Consider the following 7,715-nt stretch of genomic DNA (forward strand, 5'->3'; position numbering starts at 1 on the left):
AACCGTCCTATGCATACTTTAAAGTGTGGGGGTGTTTGGCCAAGTTGGCCACTCCTCGTTCCAAGAAAACCAAAATAGGACCAAAAACTGTAGATTGTGTTTTCCTAGGATATCCTGAGCACACTAGTGCTTATAGGTTCATGGTAATTGGTGAGAACACCATAATGGAATCCAGAGATGCAGTGTTTTTCGAACACATTTTCCCTTTAGGGTCTGGACCTCATAAAAGGGTCCGCGATGATCTCTCAGATGTTCCTTCGACTAGTCAACCCCCGTCTCTAGATGCTGAAACCGAACCTAGAAGAAGTAAGAGGGTCAGAACCTTGAAAGGTTTCGGTCCAGATTTTGTGACTCTTACGGTAGAGTCTGAACCCCAAACCTATAAGGAAGCTATGACTTCTCCGGAAGCTCCCTTCTGGGAAGAAGCTTCAAATAATGAGTGGGATTCCATTCAACAAAATGAAACTTGGGAGCTTGTAGACTTACCTCCTGGTAGTAAAACCATAGGTTGCAAGTGGGTCTTCAAAAGGAAACTTAGAACAGATGGAACTATAGAAAAACACAAAGCTAGGTTGGTAGCTAAGGGGTACAGACAACAGGAAGGATTAGATTTCTTTGATACCTATTCACCGGTCACTAGAATCACTTCTATCCGGATGCTGATTGCTATTGCTTCTATTTATGATTTGCATATACATCAGATGGATGTTAAAACTACTTTTTTATATGGTGAATTGAATGAAGAAATTTATATGGATCAACCGGAAGGTTTTGTTGTGAAAGGTTTTGAAGATAAAGTATGCAAACTGAAAAAATCTTTGTATGGTTTAAAACAAGCACCTAAACAGTGGCATGAAAAATTTAATCATGTAATGATATCTAATGGCTTCAAGGTTAATGAATCTGATAAATGTGTTTACATTAAATCTGTGGACGATTCTCATGTTATTGTGTGCCTATATGTTGATGATATGCTCATATTAGGAAGTAACCTTGATAGTATCAATACCACTAAAAGCATGCTTAACGAAAACTTTGACATGAAAGACTTAGGCCCTGCTGATGTAATCTTAGGGATGAAAATCAGAAAGATGTCTGATGGATATAGTCTTAGTCAATCTCATTATGTTGAAACTGTGCTTAAGAGATTTAATCATGAAAAAGCTAAACCTGCAACTACTCCTTATGATCCCAATTGCAAATTGAAAAAGAACAAGGGTGAGGGTATTTATCAACTTGAGTATTCTCGTGTTATTGGCAGTCTTATGTATTTAATGAACTGTACAAGACCTGATATTGCTTATACTGTGAGTAGATTAAGCAGGTACACTTGCAACCCTGGGCAGGATCACTGGAATGCTCTCTACAGAGTTTTACGGTACCTGAGAGGAACTTCAAACTATTGCCTAAGTTTTGGGAAGTATCCTGCTGTGCTAGAAGGGTATTGTGATGCTAACTGGATATCAGACTCAGATGAGTGCAAATCCACTAGCGGGTACATCTTCACACTTGGTGGTGCGTCTGTGTCATGGAAGTCTACCAAACAGACATGTATAGCTCGATCCACCATGGAGTCTGAGTTTATAGCCTTGGAGAAAGCTGGAGAGGAAGCTGAATGGATACGAGGTTTCCTGGGTGGAATTCCACTCTGGCCCAAGCCTGTGTCTTCGATCGCAATCCACTGTGACAGTCAAGCTGCTATTGGATGCGCAAAGAATAGTGTATACAACGGAAAGTCTATACATCTTCGAAGAAGACACAAGACAGTGAAACAACTACTCTCTACTGGCATCATCTCTATAGACTTTGTAAGGTCTAAAGAGAATATTGCAGATCCTTTGACGAAAGGGTTATCTAGAGAGGTAGTTAGATCCACATCGAAGGGGATGGGACTCAAGCTCATAGAATAAATCGCCATGAAGGACACTCAACCTTGTGAATGGAGCTCCAAGATCAAGGTTCAATGAGATAACTAATTTTTGGTGATGTCGAGAGAAAGCACTATCTTTGTCCCTCCCTATGGTGTAACCGTATGATAGTGCTGCATGCATGTTTTAGGATGATCTGTCAGGATCTTAATGAGTTCCATGGCTTTGCTTACAGCGGAGTGTGGCAGGACACTCTTAATGGACTCACCTATGTGGATGTTGGAAGTGGGGCCGCTTCCTATGAGAATTTGAGCTTTTTCTCTAGAGACATTCATTAAGTCCGGGATTTAGCCCACGGCCAAAACGGGCACAACGGCAAGAGCTTGGCAGCTTTCTTTTTCTTTGAGACATCAAAGTGTGGTTGTTATTTCTGAATTGCACTCACTGTTGACGGTTCAAGACATTGTGTTCACCGAAACAACAAGAAGTTCCGGTAACCTCTCACTATGTTAAGGTTCAATCTCTGGGACACCTTAGCCTAATATTGATGTATTATGTTTTCTCGTATTTCGTCGATATGTTTTATCATTCATGTGGGGGATTGTTAGAAAAAACGCTTTAAAATTACCAATTTTTCCATGGACTGTGTTTTGATCCCTAGACCTATTGCCCATTAGTTGTTTTTTCTTTTGAATAGATAAAACAATAGTCCCACATTGACTAAAATCTAAAGAGTTTTAGACATAAATACCATAGAGTTGGCTATAAGGGCATGGCCCTTGGGTCATTAGACTTTTGTGCTTGGGGGGGAGGCTTAGACTAGGGCAAGGTTGCCTTTCCCGTACGCGCGGTGCTTCGCACAGAAGCACGCACGCCGCCGCCGTCCGTCCGGTCGGTCGGTCGGTCGGTCGGTCGGGTCGGGCTCGGGTTCGGGTTCGGGTGTGGGTGTGGGTGTGGGTGTGGGTTCATTAGATCCTATCTTTTTGCTGAAATTTTTGGTACGTGTTTTCCACACAAGTAGAAGAATCTTTTCTTTGTCTGAACGTGCTTGTCTTGGCTTCTTTGTCTGCACGAGTTTTCTCCTGACTTCTTTGTCTGAACGTGCTTGTCTTGGCTTCTTTGTCTGTACGTGTTTTGTCCTGGCTCTCTTGTATGTACGTATTTGGCTTGGCAGCAACACACTGCTCCATGCCTGTCAAAACAACTTTTCTTGCACTATCTTTAACCCAACATAACCAGTTTTTCCTGTCATACGCATGGGTTTTCTTTCTTGTTTGTAACTACACAAACACTATATAAGAGAGTAGTTGTAATCTCATAAGACATACCACAGAGAAATATCTCTTCTACTCTCCCTCAGTTTTTCTATAAACATCTCTTCTACTGTTTTAAGTTCTGCCAAGCTCTAAGGGTACCCTCATTGTATGCTACATTGAGGGGTACTAACTGTAGTTGTATCCTGGAGGTGACTCGCCAACTGCTGTAGCATCTCAGAGGAGTGGCAGGCGATATTGCCTTTAGGACAGCGTAGTCTACGTGCCTCTACATTCTCTGTGCAGCAACATCAGCAACATTATTTTGTGCTAAGTATCTTCTTCTCAGTTACTTTATTAGTATTATTCTCAACAATCTAAAGGCAATATCCTCTTTACTATATTTTGTAACAACATGGGAAAGAGTACTGTAGACAAACCCCCAAAGTTTAGTGGCAAAGACTTTAAACGATGGCAGTCCAAAATGTTATTCTTCTTAAAAGACCAAAGGCTAGATGAAGTTGCCTTAGAAAGACCCTCAAGAAGGCTTCATGACCGTGGTTATGAAGATAGACTGGATAGGTGGACTAGGAAAAATTACATGTGCAAAAACCATATTCTTAACTGTCTGGATGACTCCTTGTACGACTTTTATAATGCAAAAGAGAATTTTACTGCTTTTGATTTATGGGAAGCCCTAGAAGAAAAATATCTTGCTGAAGCTGCTGGAAGCAAGAAGTTCTTGGTGGCTAGGTTCCTGGAATATAAGATGACTGATGAAAAGCCTGTTGTAGAACAATTCGTCGAACTCCAGCTACTCATCAATGAAATTCTTGCTGAAGGCATGCATATTGATGAATCTCTACAAGTATCTGCAGTGATTGAAAAGCTACCACCCTCATGGAACGAGTACAAGAGGAGGCTGCGACACAAGAATCGTGAAATCACCATGGTGGAGCTGGGGAAAAAGATCCAGGTGGAGGAACTTCTGTGCTGCAAAGACAAGATCCTGATGCTGAGCAAAGACATGTCAAACAAAGCTCATGTCCTGGACGATAATGCTGCGTCAAAGAAAAGGCACGGAGAATCCAGCAAAAATGGTAAACGTAACAAACAGCGTAACTCCAAAGGTAACCATCTTAAGCCAAAGGGTGGTGTCTCCAAAAACACCATCAAAGGCGACTGCTATAACTGTGGGAAAACTGGTCATATGGCCAAGGACTGTAGGGCACCTAAAAAGACCAAAAATGATCCTAAACAGAAAATAAGGCAAACGTAGTAGATGATTCTGGATATTTTACTGGCATGGTGTCTGAAGTCAACCTTGTCTCTAATGTGACCAATGTGAGAGACTGGTGGCTTGATTCTGGAGCCACTAGGCATGTCTGTAAGTTCAGAAATGCTTTCTCCTCCTATAACAAAGTAGGAGACGATGAGAAATTGTTTATGGGAAACTCTTCTACCTCTAAAGTGGTAGGAAAAGGCAAGGTTGAATTGAAGCTCACTTCAGGAAAAACTCTCGCATTGAATGACGTGTATCACGTCCCGGACATATGCAAGAATCTTATCTCAGAAACCATCTTACTTGGAAAAGGTTTTAAATTTGTAGCTGAGTCTAACAAAGTTGTAATCTCTAAAGGTGGTGACTTCGTAGGAAAAGGATATGTCACTGATAACATGATTAAGCTTAGTGTACTTTCTTTGAACTTGAATGATAATGCATCTTCTTCTGCTTATGTTTGTGACTCCTCACATGTTTGGCATGATAGACTAGGACATGTTAATTTCAAATCTATTGAAAGACTTGCTAAATTAGGCTGCATTCCTAAAATAAACTTTGACAGAGGTCATAAATGTAAAATTTGTGTTGAATCTAAATTTGCTAGAAAACCCTTTAACAAAAAGGTTGAACGTAGTACAACTCCCCTAGAACTAATCCACTCCGATTTGGGAGATTTGAAATCAACACCAACTAGAGGTGGGAAAAAATGGTACATCACTTTTATAGATGATCACTCAAGATACTGTCAGGTTTATCTTCTTAGAAGTAAAGATGAAGCCCTAGACGCTTTCAAATTATATAAACTTGAAGTAGAAAACCAAAGAGGTGTTACTATTAAAACTCTTAGGTCGGACCGAGGCGGTGAGTATGTGATACCTATAGGAGAATTCTGCAAACTTAATGGCATCATTCATGAAACTACTGCACCTTATTCACCTGAGTCGAATGGAGTAGCTGAAAGGAAAAACCGAACACTCATAGATATGGTGAACGCTATGTTAGCTAGTTCAGGGCTACCTTCGAACCTGTGGGGGGAAGCAATTCTCTCTGCTTGCTATATCTTGAACCGAGTTCCATTTAAGAAATCCGACAAAACTCCATATGAGTTATGGAAAGGAAGACAACCGTCCTATGCATACTTTAAAGTGTGGGGGTGTTTGGCCAAGATGGCCACTCCTCGTTCCAAGAAAACCAAAATAGGACCTAAAACTGTAGATTGTGTTTTCCTAGGATATCCTGAGCACACTAGTGCTTATAGGTTCATGGTAATTGGTGAGAACACCATAATGGAATCCAGAGATGCAGTGTTTTTCGAACACATTTTCCCTTTAGGGTCTGGACCTCATAAAAGGGTCCGCGATGATCTCTCAGATGTTCCTTCGACTAGTCAACCCCCGTCTCTAGATGCTGAAATCGAACCTAGAAGAAGTAAGAGGGTCAGAACCGAGAAAGGTTTCGGTCCAGATTTTGTGACTCTTACGGTAGAGTCTGAACCCCAAACCTATAAGGAAGCTATGACTTCTCCGGAAGCTCCCTTCTGGGAAGAAGCTTCAAATAATGAGTGGGATTCCATTCAACAAAATGAAACTTGGGAGCTTGTAGACTTACCTCCTGGTAGTAAAACCATAGGTTGCAAGTGGGTCTTCAAAAGGAAACTTAGAACAGATGGAACTATAGAAAAACACAAAGCTAGGTTGGTAGCTAAGGGGTACAGACAACAGGAAGGATTAGATTTCTTTGATACCTATTCACCGGTCACTAGAATCACTTCTATCCGGATGCTGATTGCTATTGCTTCTATTTATGATTTGCATATACATCAGACGGATGTTAAAACTGCTTTTTTATATGGTGAATTGAATGAAGAAATTTATATGGACCAACCGGAAGGTTTTGTTGTGAAAGGTTTTGAAGATAAAGTATGCAAACTGAAAAAATCTTTGTATGGTTTAAAACAAGCACCTAAACAGTGGCATGAAAAATTTAATCATGTAATGATATCTAATGGCTTCAAGGTTAATGAATCTGATAAATGTGTTTACATTAAATCTGTGGACGATTCTCATGTTATTGTGTGCCTATATGTTGATGATATGCTCATATTAGGAAGTAACCTTGATAGTATCAATACCACTAAAAGCATGCTTAACGAAAACTTTGACATGAAAGACTTAGGCCCTGCTGATGTAATCTTAGGGATGAAAATCAGAAAGATGTCTGATGGATATAGTCTTAGTCAATCTCATTATGTTGAAACTGTGCTTAAGAGATTTAATCATGAAAATGCTAAACCTGCAACTACTCCTTATGATCCCAATTGCAAATTGAAAAAGAACAAGGGTGAGGGTATTTATCAACTTGAGTATTCTCGTGTTATTGGCAGTCTTATGTATTTAATGAACTGTACAAGACCTGATATTGCTTATACTGTGAGTAGATTAAGCAGGTACACTTGCAACCCTGGGCAGGATCACTGGAATGCTCTCTACATAGTTCTACGGTACCTGAGAGGAACTTCAAACTATTGCCTAAGTTTTGGGAAGTATCCTGCTGTGCTAGAAGGGTATTGTGATGCTAACTGGATATCAGACTCAGATGAGTGCAAATCCACTAGCGGGTACATCTTCACACTTGGTGGTGCGTCTGTGTCATGGAAGTCTACCAAACAGACATGTATAGCTCGATCCACCATGGAGTCTGAGTTTATAGCCTTGGAGAAAGCTGGAGAGGAAGCTGAATGGATACGAGGTTTCCTGGGTGGAATTCCACTCTGGCCCAAGCCAGTGTCTTCGATCGCAATCCACTGTGACAGTCAAGCTGCTATTGGATGCGCAAAGAATAGTGTATACAACGGAAAGTCTATACATCTTCGAAGAAGACACAAGACAGTGAAACAACTACTCTCTACTGGCATCATCTCTATAGACTTTGTAAGGTCTAAAGAGAATATTGCAGATCCTTTGACGAAAGGGTTATCTAGAGAGGTAGTTAGATCCACATCGAAGGGGATGGGACTCAAGCTCATAGAATAAATCGCCATGAAGGACACTCAACCTTGTGAATGGAGCTCCAAGATCAAGGTTCAATGAGATAACTAATTTTTGGTGATGTCGAGAGAAAGCACTATCTTTGTCCCTCCCTATGGTGTAACCGTATGATAAGTGCTGCCTGCATGTTTTAGGATGATCTGTCAGGATCTTAATGAGTTCCATGGATTTGCTTAAAGCGGAGTGTGGCAGGACACTCTTAATGGACTCACCTATATGGATGTTGGAAGTGGGGCCGCTTCCTATGAGAATTTGAGCTTTTTCT

Source organism: Papaver somniferum, chromosome 3 (assembly GCF_003573695.1).
Source record: "Papaver somniferum cultivar HN1 chromosome 3, ASM357369v1, whole genome shotgun sequence".
NCBI classification, from domain to species: domain Eukaryota; kingdom Viridiplantae; phylum Streptophyta; class Magnoliopsida; order Ranunculales; family Papaveraceae; genus Papaver; species Papaver somniferum.